This window comes from Halictus rubicundus, chromosome 4, assembly GCF_050948215.1.
Source record: "Halictus rubicundus isolate RS-2024b chromosome 4, iyHalRubi1_principal, whole genome shotgun sequence".
Taxonomy (NCBI): Eukaryota; Metazoa; Arthropoda; class Insecta; order Hymenoptera; family Halictidae; genus Halictus; species Halictus rubicundus.
Window position 1 is genome coordinate 7,529,217 of NC_135152.1, and position 12,639 is coordinate 7,541,855.

Here is a 12,639-nt window from a genome sequence, read left to right on the forward strand (position 1 = left end):
TTCAAGATTTCTAAAACGAAAGTTGCCCTTTTCAAGTGACTATCATTCTTCAGACGACTGAAATTTTTCAAATAGTTTGCAAATAAATAACAACTTCGTTGATAAACAAAGTACCTTTTTAGGTTCTTCTTGATTCTAAGTGGAAATTGGTACAGGGTCATTAGAAATTGCTGTGTCTCCGTCATTTTTCGAAATTTCTTAATGAAATTTTCAGGGATTACTCTCGGAACACTGAAATCATAACACAAATTTTTAATGATACGTGTTGCGTTTAAAAATCAGGAATATAGCCTTACTTTTGCGAATTTTTGAGATTACAGCTCCCGAGAAACAAACGCAAATACCTATGAAAAAATAATAATATATTTTCGATGTTCGATCGATTGTAAGATAATGAAACTTATTACTCATGGACGTCTCTGTTTAATTAGAAGATCGGACAGCCGAGTCTCGAGTCCCGCGTGGATACGTACGGACGAAATTTAATGTGGACCAGTAATCGCTTTAACGGGTGCTCAATTAACGCTAATTGGCCCCGAGGATCGTCGGTGGAATTGTCTTTTGCTTGTTGTTATCCGCTCGATGATCTCCTGCTTCCGTCGGTGTAATTTGTTTGTACGCCGGCGTCATGATTCCTACACGCTCCCGAACACGCGGGTTTTCAGTTTGTAACACGGCCCGATAAGATCGGAACGGGTTTGCACCGTCAATGACTTATTTAGGGGTGCCGACAACACCAACTGTCTTCGTCTGCCATGATTTCCGAGGCAGCTAAATTCCTCCTGACACTCGTGCCACTGGAATTTTCAATGACTCTATGCTCTGTCGCCCAAGAAGCTCGACAACTTCTTCGCTGAACGTCTACTCGTAAACAAATTAGATGTTGAATTAGACAATGTTACTCGGGATGGGTTGTTATTTCAGGAATGAAATATGGCCATGGAAAAATTGGTTAAGAATCGCTTAACCATTCTAGAAATTATCTTTTTCTTAAAGAAGACTATTAAATTATTTCTGTCCATTTTCATTGAAACTTAATAAAATTTGACTCGTTTCACATATCGCCATAAGAATTCATTTTTCTTGAATCGAAACTGTATCAATTGTAGAATCCAGGAGCTAGACAATTAATTTCTCTTAACCCCTTCCCGTATTTTAACGAGTCTGACTCGTGATGAAGATTTTGTTGCATTTATGATGAAAATGACTAGATCGAATGCAGAACAGTGTAATTATTGTTATTTCCAGCTGAATAAAATTATTAAAAGAAGAAATCCACGTGCCTCCTGTATCTGATAATTGATAGACAATTTTTATTTTCCATAAGCATCCAATTATGAGGCAAGGGGTTGATGAAACCCTTGGGGACGGCTGCGTTTCGAGGAAGAAAGATAACAATGGATCGAACAATAGCGAGTCGTTTCGATCTATTTATCGACGCCACTGCTTTCACGGCCGCGCCACCGTGACCAATTGCTCCCTTTTACCGGAAAATCGTCGATCCCGAGATTGCATTCCCTTCTTCTATCGACAGAGATTTGCAACTCTTTCTCTCGGCCTACTATCGACTCGAAAGAATCGATACCAGACGAGAAACGGATATCGAGGACGGCAACAGCCCAGCAGAGCGAGTGTAACATTTCAATAAGAGCGAAATGCTAGAAAGCGGTAGTCCTTAAAGGGGGCCTCGTACGGCTCGCGATTTATCGTACACACACGGTTTCTTTCGCGAATAACCTGTCCCACGATCTCGCGGAAATCTGCTACAATCGCGCACGCACAATGGGGGGTCGCAAAAGTATGGAAACAATAGAGTAGTACTACCAGAAGGGAAAGATATTATTGTCGAAAGTCTGCCTAGAACTCGTTGAAAAACCATTTTTGGTTTTCTGAAGTACCCCGACAATTGGGAAAACAACTAGTACAGTGTCACAGTTCAGAATACAATGATTTCTCGATATATGTCGCCAAGGCCTGGGTGATAAACGTCGCGGAATTATCCCCACTACCGCGGGGTATACCCCGCGAGGTTGCATTTACTAAAACATTTGAACAGTATTTAAAGAAATGTTCTTACGTGACTCAATTTCCCGTTAAGAACCCCATAATTTCAACAAGGTTAAATTAAAATCCTACACCCTCTGACCTCTCTGTTAGGGTCGTTTTCAATCCTCCGATAAAATCATCCGATAAAAAGAACACGTGTCGAACGTTCTTCTGCATTTATTTTTCGCACAACTTGAACATGCTCGCCGATGACTATCGAGCGTAGTGAACTATGAGAAGCATGATTCAACGGTGCAGTACCCCCTGCAGAGAACCCCTTGGGGGGACCCGTTCACCGTGCAAATGATAAGGCAAGGTTAAAAGGTGAGAGAGTCGCAACGTGGACCGCGTCGTTGGTCTACTAATTCGAACTTCCTTCTCCGGAACGATGTGCTATAGCGTCGCGCGCTTATGGTTCCACTGTTCGCCACTCAATGGAGGCTGCCCGTCCTATTGAAGTAGCCGTATTGCTAGGCACGCAATCGAAAGGCCTTTTTCTACTAACGAGGTCGATGGGGCGGTGCTGTGACGCGTTCGACGCGAGCCACGCTAAAGTCTCCTCGACGCGATAGGATGATAGATTGAGACGCGAGACAGTCGAAAACAGATTACACTCGACGGTGGAGCGTGGTCTTCGATGATCCGGGGTCTGTTTAACACGTGCCGCGAGTTAATTATGCCGTTACTTGTGACGCCGAACGTGACAGACTCTGCGTCTTCTTTCTGAAAAAAATTCTAGGAGCTAATTACAGGACCCATGAGCAGGCTCTAGGACATTTACAAAAATTGTGGGACCTATAAAACAATAGGTACCGGAACAAAAATTGAAGGCCCCACAGAAAAGTTGTAGAAATAACGAAAAAAATTGTAGCCGCCGAAGAAGAGTTGTAGAAGCAACAGAAAAAAAAATGTGGGAGCTGCAGGAATGTTGTACAACCAGCAACAAAATTGTGGGTGATGAACTTCACCTTGACAACCCAGAAATTTTTCACTTTTTTCTATATAATCATGTACATCTTGACGAGAAAGTGCGAAAAATCGAAGTTTTAAGGCGGGGAACTCACTGGTTCGAAAGTTATGCGTGTTTGAAGGTGACGGATTTTAGCACGGAGTTTGTATCTACGGACTTTCCGTTCACGCTGCAAGTAACTGTAAGCTAGGCTAATGAAATGTTGTAGAAGCGACAAAACAAAAATTGTAAGACCTACAGAAAAGTTGTAAAAACAACGGAAGAAAATTGTAGGCGCTGAAGTTAGGTTGTAGAAGCAACAGCAAAAATTGTAGGCGCTGTAGAAATGTTGTAGAGCCGATGAAAAAAGAAATTGTGGGACGCCCAAACCATTCGTAGGGTCTGCAGAAAAACTGTAGGGTGTACAAGCCAATTCTTAGACCTGCAAATAGCGAACGAAACTGTCAAAAGTAATTCAGCAGAGCAATTCAGCGATGGTTCGTAGTAAGAGCAAGAACTCTGTTATGAAATCGTCCACCGTATTCTCTCATCTCGAGGGAACAAAAAGGATCTAGAGATTCAGAGCTGTTCCGTCGTTTGATCTCGGAGCGTACAACTAACAGCACCAGCACACAGAACCCTTGTAGCTATTTCTGTGATCATAAATCGTTTCCTGACACAACCATCTCGGCGACGGGCGTCCGTCACGCGTCTCGAACGGTTGCGATTCGGTAGGAGCGCCGGCAATTATGTTCGACAACGTGAACGAAACGAGTCGCGAGGACAATCGCGCACGCGCGTGCCCGGTGTCCCGGATGCCCGTTGTGCGTCGATCGAGCACGCATGTCAAACAACGTTGCGTCTCTTCGGCTTCTGTCCGCCTGCATACTGTGCTGTTGCGAACCTCCTCGGAGAATTTCAAGCTTCAGACCGTTGCCAGACGATTCTCGTGCGGGGGAGGTCGACAGTCTACCGGAAGAAAAATCCGATAAAGAGGCCTCCAGAAGCGCGCGCGCGCGTGTATGTGTGTGTGTGTGTGTGTTCGCGACAGTTTCCCACGTGTCATTGAACCGTTACGTTCGCACACGAGAACCACACAACGAGTCACGACCTTTTACGTCGTGACTCATGCCCTGACACGTGGAAACTGTCACGGAATCGCGGCTGCTGGGCCAGTCTGCATAGGTCAGCTGTTCCCAAACGTTTTTACCGTAGCGTCAACTGTTTAGAAAAATTCTACCGTTCCCTCATCCATTTTCAAGTTAATGTTTTTCTCGAAAAACTACACTCTGCGATATTATTCGCCCTTCCGCTCTTAATTTGTTAATTGCACACAACTATACAGTCGCAATTGGACTGGGGATTTTCAAGCGTTTAGAAGAAAAATCAGTGAAAGGTCCTATTATTTTTCATTGATCAATTTATCGGGACTGTTAGGGGCGGAAATAAATTTCGATTTATTCTCTGATTCTCAAAATCAATGTAGACAATTTTTATCTTCCATAGGGTGGAGCAATAAGGCTTGATTTATTCATTTTCGAGTTTTTCAGCTAAACTGCACCGACTTGACGGGTTATTTTAGATTTGTAATTCAATAGTAGACGAAGACTGATGATAAATAGTATTCCATAAGAAGGAACATAATATCCTCCGAGATGCTGATGCAACAATTTCAGTCGCGTATAAGGATCGAAAGAAGGAGCAATTTCATTGAGACAGAGGACTCGGTTGCAAACGTATTTCCGAATTAGGAGACACATTTTCCAGCGAGACAAAGGGAACTCGGACTATTCCAGAGCGTGTAGAAAGACCGAGAAAAAGGCGCTGCCTGCAAGAAACGAGCGTAACACGTGGAAACGTTCGTTGGGGCTAATAGCGTGGCGTCCGGAGCTCGTGTGTTTCCACGTTCCCTCGGCGAACAATGGTTGCCTTGTGCGCGTTGAATTTGCCCGCGAGAAAACGTCCGATCCACGGGACACGGAAAAACGTGAAGCGGGGTAAAGAGGATAGAAGGGAACACCGAGCAAAACCAGCCGAGAGAGCCTTCTCTTACCTGGCCGCGAGACCAGCAGGCACAGCTAATACAATGCCAGCCACTGTGCGTATAACCTGTTCCAGAAGAGAGAACGCTCGCCGAGTTTTACCTGGCCGTTTTACCTGGCAGTCATCGGCTGATCTCCCGAATCGAACCGTGGAATTCCGCGAGAGAAAAAAAATCGCCAATTCGTCGAATTCTCGCCTGCATTCTTCCTAGCAAATTGTGCTCTTTTTACCCGCAGAGAATTTGTCCCGCTTCGAATTAATCCATATCTTTTAGACAATTCCTTCAAATGAATTATATCAAATTATGTAAATAATTATTCGATCATAATTGAAAGAGTTAAAATTGTACAAGACGACTTTGGGTCTATATGCAAAATAAAATTTCTCTGGATCTGTGGCACTAAACAGGAGCTACTTAATGATAAATGCTCTTCGTTTAATATTTCTATCGTTTCGGATTGCAGCTAGTCATTTTTTTTTATCGTAAACGCATAAAATCCGCGTTTTAATGATGTTCACCTTGAACGACATCCAGAATCGTCCTTGCATTCGGAAAAGGACACAGGACGGTTTGTCTGCGCTCGTCCTGGGATTATAAATCAGGAGACAGCAACGAGGAGGCAGATGCAAATGCAGGAAATTTGCATACGTTCTTTTCCGCCCGAAGGTATATCGGCGGCAGGACGATTCCAGGAACGTTGGACGCGCTTTAATTGCGAGATTGAAACGTTTCACGGAAAACGGTCTTCCTGATCACGTGAGCTCCGGGGAAGCCTGGGCTCCAGCTGCATACTGCATTTGCAGCTTTCTGCATACGGGATGGGTACGTCGACCTTTTCCGCAGAATTCTTTCGAGGGCTCTCGGTGAACTCCTCTTCGTATCCTCTAAGTAATAGAAAATTAAGAATTATTGCTGTTGAATCATAGCATTTCACACTTTTCACGGGGCTTCTTTCTGCCATGCGAAAATGCATAATTTACAAATGATAGGCGCGCGTAATACACGAACGTTAAATTATTACCCTGAGCATTCAGGTCTTATACAGTGATTTACGTCGACATAAATTGAGTTCGTTTTAACCATTTTAGATTCTGTACGCAAATCAATTTGGAAAAATGTGTCCAGCCGGTAGTACTGGGTTACTAAGAAAAGTTATGGTCGTCGATGCAACCATGCTACCTTCTGCTGATCGACCGAATAATTGCCCCCCCCCCCCTCTCCCGAGACCAACAGTTGGTTGGTTTTCTGTGGGACACGGCTCGGAGACAGGAAGCGAATCGTTACAGAGCGCATTTATCGACCGTGTATGCATGATTAATGTCGAAACCCGTGTAAAAGGAAGCTGTAAAAGTGAAAGAAACTTGGAAGGTAGAGACAGACACGAGGGAGGGAAAAAGAACGCAGTTCCTGTTACGTGTGGGCCGATGTGCATCGCGCCACTTCCGGATGCTAGGTCTTTACATAACGCCGAATCGTTCTTATCTCTATTGACAACATAATTGCATTACAGCTGTTACCGACGCGACGGCTTGTGTGCGATATAGATGGTTTTCCATGCGTGATAGTTCCTTCCGTGTGAACGGTCCCTCGAAAGCCTGACACCTCATTCGTGGCGTAAAATGCTTCTCCTTTGGGAAAAAAAGTGGAAAACGATTTCTCTATTAAGCGATCATAGGTCACCGTAGCTGTCTTCGAGCCTTGCACATTGTTCTCGGGGCATTCATATTTTCCGAATTAGATTGGAGCATAGCGATCTAGTTCTTCGCTTGCGTGCAAGGTGTGCGGACTGTTGCAATTAGATTAATTCGTTAGATTAAATTGCAGGCGCAGGTCTGCGTTTCAATTGTAGATTTTGACCTAAAAAGTAAGTACGCTTACGAGACAGTGTCGCCTAATTCAGAGCATGGTAGCAGATTGTTCAAGATTGAGAGGACAGAACAATTGCGAACGCATGATTCTCCGAGTTCTTCCGTCTCCGATTACAAAATCGAAAGAATGACCCACATTTCGAGACAGTTATTCTCCCGAGACAAGAATCACAAGAAATGTCATTGGGAAAAATCGGAAAGAGAGGGTTGCCATGCACGAGGGATCGAGCACATGTCGTTTCGTAACCGCGTCAAGGTTCCACGGCAAAGGGGATCGCAGGATCGTCAGTCGATTTCGCGCGGACCGATTTCAATTCCGAAACCGCATTCCTCGATACTGTTGCTCGTCCAAGGACGCGGCTCGTGCAGCATCGCAAGCGCATTCTCGTTGCATTCTCGTTGCGACTCGCGTGTCTGGCGGGTATAGACCGCCGGGTACAGGTACACCTGGGTGGGAGAGACACCCATGGCAGAACCGCCGCACCGATGGGCTCGGTGAAACCAGTTTTTAAAACGTGACTCATGATTGTCCCGTATCATACGCGACACCCCGTAAAAATAGCCGGCGAACTCGTTCCTGGTCGCGTCTCTCCGAACACCGTCCGGTGGAAAAAACGAGCGCGATTTGCATGCTGGGAAACTAAGCGGCCTCTTTTTTACGCGGAGTTTTTCTTGAATTAGATCGAGCGTGGCGTTCCATTTTTCAGGCGCCGTGTTGACCTCACAGGATGTCCTTGATCCGTGTGGCGTCACCTTGGCGAACGTTTAAAGTCTATCAGACCGATTTCGCAGCGATGAAACGATGATAAGTTGGGTGGACGAGAGAGCGAGGGGCTGGGGGCTCGTTCGTTAGTCCCGCCTTGACAGTGGGCGGGGCTTGAGGAAGCGAATCAGGCCCTTATTCACTTGTCCACTCAATTTATTGTGACCGTGAAGTGGGGGACGAAGAGTTGAGATGAGGAAAGAATGAGGTTTGTTAGAGGAGGCTGTGTGTTTGACAGTGGGCGGGGTTAGTGGAGTCTCGTGGGCGGGGCTCGTCGTGTCTGCAAAGTAAGGGAATCAAAAGTTAGGTAAGGAAAGACTGAGTTCTCTCAAAAGAGGTTTTTTGTTTGACGATTGGCCGGGGTTTATTACCTGGAGGAAGCCAATTAGACCCGTATTCATTTGCTCAGCTGGTTAGCTACAAATTTGTCGTGTTTGCAGAGTAGGGAATCGAGAATTTGATAGGAACAGACTCGGGTTTTTTCCCATCAGAACAAGACTTCTTTTTCCTTTGCTGTTATGGCTGATCTGCCGTTACAGCACATTATGGGGTGATGGTTATCACAGGAGCCCGTGCAAGGAAACAAAACGACAGTTTTGTTGTTTGTCCCAGTGGGCGTGGTTTCGAAACTGTGATAGGTGGAGCTTGTGGATGCCGGATCCCTGTTTCTTTGCTGGGAAACTTGTCGTTGCTGCACAATAGATGAGAACCAGTGCATGTGAACAAAGTCTCGTTTTTATTAGAGGAAACAAGTTCAATAATAAAAATACGAGCGATAAGGGGCGTGGCTTTTTGACACTGAGAGGCGGGGCTAATCTTCACTCCCTTATTCGATCAACTTGTACTTTTCGCAGTGGAAGGAAATAAGTATAAAAACTCAATTCTTTTAGACAAAGCTCTTAACGAAAATGTGCAGACCAGTGGGCGGGGCTATCTTGCTTTAATGGGCGGGACTAATCATATCCCCGCCTGGAATGATTCTGTAGAGTCTCCCAAATGCAACGGTACATCTTTTAACAACATCATGAACACTTGAGCTTTTTCAAACAATGTTTTATAACATTGTATGTGTATGTTAGTATATTACAGTAATGGTTATCTTGTAATAATTGTTTTAATAATTGAAATACGTATATTTGACGTTTTGCAATCGATTGGCTTCAACAACCACAATCTCGGCCTCTCTGTCCCGTTAACGACCGATGACTCATTGTGGCGACAAGTCGAATCGTTGTTTTACATCGATGCTCGACGCTTCGAGCCTCGAGAAATTACAAATCGCGATTCGAGAACGTGTCGAGAATCAACCGAACAGGTCCTTGAGTTCCAAAGTGTTTCGAGCAACGTTTGAACAATGGCGTTTTGAACCTATCGCTGCTCGAGGAGACGCGGTCGTCGTCTATACACTGCCAAGGACTTTTCGACGTGGATCGTTCGTTGCGTGGAATGCGTTATCTGCATACAATAAAAAGCACGCCTTCTGTTTGCGATCACAGGTCTCGGAACAATCACTCGCGAGTATTCTTAAACGGAGATAATGCCAGCGTCTACGTTCCAGGAACGTTTCGACGTTCTGCTCGCGGTTCTGTACTTTGCAGTGTCTTCTCGAAACTCTTCTCACGCGTTATTGTTTCGATCAATTGTCCTGAATCATCGTGAGAGCACGAGCACAATTATAAATAACTACAGTATCGGGCACGTTGAAAACATTTTTATTTTCGGAAGCTGTTTAAATGATTCAAGCCCAGCCATAGTAGCACGGTAGATAGGCTGCGGATGATATGCGTGCATGACGAAAATGAGTAGGTCACGTACCGGAATAAAAAAAAAACAGAAGAATTTTAAGATCTTGTTATATATTATTTTCTTTTTTATTATTTATTTTATCTTGTTATATATTCTTTAAGACTATTGAAAGAGAACCGCAGAAGGAATGTGTATTGTTGAAATATTTTTTAATAGATCACTGCACTGTGCATTGCAAAAAGGAAAGACTTTGCAAAAAGAGAAGACCTTATTAGTCCTTATCAGACCTTATCATCTTGAATAAATTTAATTGTTAGGATTAAATAGAAGTTACGAAAAAACTGGGAGACCAATCCTAGAACAGTGCAGCACAATTTTTGCTGCAAAACGTGTAGAAAATAACCACGAATGATAGGAGCAAAAGTAATTCAATCGAGTCAGAGTCGCATGCTAAACCGGCGTGCAGCGACCTCGCGTTTAATTACCCGAATAGCATAATGAGTTGTAATTGCGGGTCGGCCCAACTACGCTCGTGTTTCATGTGACCAGCTACCAACGGCAATGTAGCATGAGCCAGCAGTCACAATCGATTAAACTTGATCTTACAGAAAACTTTATCGCTACAATCACGGAGAATGTTTCTTTTGAGAGTCTAGTTATCATAAATCTCTTCAAAGGCTCAGATGTGCAAAGAGAAGCGGCAAATACAGAAAGAAGGAAACAAGTTTTCAAGACAATCGATTTCGAAAGCTTTCTTCGTGTCTGCGAGTGGAAACGGCAAGCCACGAACAGTAGAAAGTTATTTGCTCAAAGCGGGAATCCCGTCGATAAGTTTTATGTCATTGATTAGTTTAGTTTTCCTTGTAGTATCGCCCCTCGTGATTAAATTTTTTTCGCAAGAATATCCGGCAGAATATTTTGCCGACGATCCGTCGACAAAAAGATAGAATGACAGAATGCAGCGGATGAAAAAAACAACCATGATTGCGACACCGTGATTCGTTATCGCGTCTCGACAAATTCGACCGTTAATCGTAGCAAAACGATTGCTAAACTTCCTCCCGGCGTCATGGCAAATTTCACGCCGGTTTGCGACACAACGGAATCCTATATCCCTACGATTGCGAATTTCAACTCTAGCTTTTTGAAATCGGCCACATATCAAAGAAATTTTCAAATTGACAAAAAATAAAAATAAAAATGGTCGTCAGGCACGGAAGTCGCTTAGAATTTTTTTATTCAACAATTTCAATTTTTTAAATCTTTCTACTGTTTTAAATTTCGCTTACTCAGGCTTTACAGATTAGCTGTAAATAAAGCTATGAAAATTAATAGTTACATAACCACCGGCGCTCCGGCGAGGACAAACAATATTCGCTACATTTTGCACGTTAAAGAAATATTGATTTCCTAATAAATTCGATTGTAACGTTCAGTTTGCAAGGGTCCGTCGCAACGGTTCTCTTTCAGCGTAACTTTTTCGGTTTTTGGAAAAGCGAACAATGAACACACGTGGCCCGAGCAATTAGCAGCACCGGTTCACTTCCTGTCGCTCGCATCTTCGCGAAGGAGGAAGGAGCTAGGCAACAATCGGAGGTGCAACGGGTATGCAAATGTTTCGACGCGTTGTGGGGACAAGCGTGAGAACGAGCCACTCGAACCAGCCTCTTCCTCGTGAATGAAGAGACCCCTCTGCGAGTCGACCTCGAAGATCGAGCCTAAAAACGATTATTCAAAAACGTGGCCATTTTTCCCCCAATCTATCTTCCCAAAGGTTTCGTTAAGGAAGCTGAAGTTTAACTCCACTGGACTGTCTAATAAAATTTAGCCAACGTTTAACAAACACAGACGAACGCCATAAAATTTTGATGAAATAGAATCTGTTACTCTGCACCTTCAGCAAACCCGCGAATGAAATAGTTAACACCTACCCGCTGTATTTTCTATTGCACAATTGCAGGAGAACCTCGATTATCCAAACTGAACGAGGAAACATATTCGAGTTCTAGATTCTATTTTTATTAATTAGTGGAATAAACAGTGTTGCATATGGATCGCCTCGGATTGAGCTATTCGCATCTGAAGCATGCTGGGATACTAAAAACTTCGGACAACCGAGGTCCTGCTGTGTGTTGAAATTAAATTGTACTCAAAATTGCACAAAATCTAAATAAATACAGGCTCGTCATTTGTACAAAGTTTTGAACATTATCAGTGCTAGGTGGGTTTGACGACCGGAGTTTCGCGAATAAATGGTCGAAAGTCTCGACTTTCCCGAGATTTCTCGGCGGTACTTTCGGAACGATCATCATTGCTCGAAACGGATGAAAAGCGCGGTGCAATTATATCATCGTCTCGACGTCGCGACGGCTCCGACGGCAGATTCGTCTGGAGCGTGTCCGTTTCGCGAATCATGCGAGCGCGGAGGAAAAATATCGTTTCTGTTGGAAACAACGACGGTTGTTAAGTGCCGAGAGATAAAGTTGAACGAGGCTCGATCCGAGAGCAACGATCCGGAGAGCTCTGGACGCGTTTCATCGAGCCGGCTTTCGGTGTATGAAAATTTGCAGTGACGTCAAGCTTCGTGCATTCTCGAGTATCTGTCGGATCGCCAATTATTGCTTTATCCGGTCGCAGAGCGACGCGGTCCGCCACGAGCGTAGAGGATCATCGCTTCGGGTCCTCCTCTCGCACGTGGACGATCCTCCGCTCGATCCCGCATCAGAGAACTAGTTTGCGATCTACCTGAGCCCTTGGGACTCTTCCCGTTTCTCGAACGAACGAATGGAACAACGCAAATCTCTGCGCGGTTCGGGAGAAAATTCTAGACTGAAATCGGAATGGATCGGAATGAAATCGAATTGTTGGGAAAGTACAAGCGACCGCTTCAATCTTTCTATACGTGGAAAACTGAGCAGAAAGTGTGCAATAAAGTTTTATCATTCCGAGGTCTCGTGCTCGAGAAAATCGAGGCGAAACCTGCAACAAACACGCCGGAAGAATGAATTCTGACCTTTTGGACTTTCAATCCCGGTTTTCGCTAAACGAGAAGGAACGACGACGATCCTATTCTTTCTAATCTACCGATTAACACTCGTACAATCACCTCCTCCAGAATTTTAAATTTTAGTGCTGCACCTGCTCTCGAACATTCATCATTTCTCCTGTTAATGAATAGAGACGTGATCGTAGAAAATATTTCGAATGCAATTTGCTGGAAATA

General features: G+C 44.2%; 1 protein-coding gene across 1 annotated transcript in view; it reads left to right on the forward strand.

The window, feature by feature from the left end:
• The window catches only part of L(1)g0289 (plexin domain containing lethal (1) G0289), a 37,158-nt gene that overhangs the window by 18,088 nt on the left and 6,431 nt on the right, over positions 1 to 12,639 (forward strand). The window lies entirely within an intron of this gene.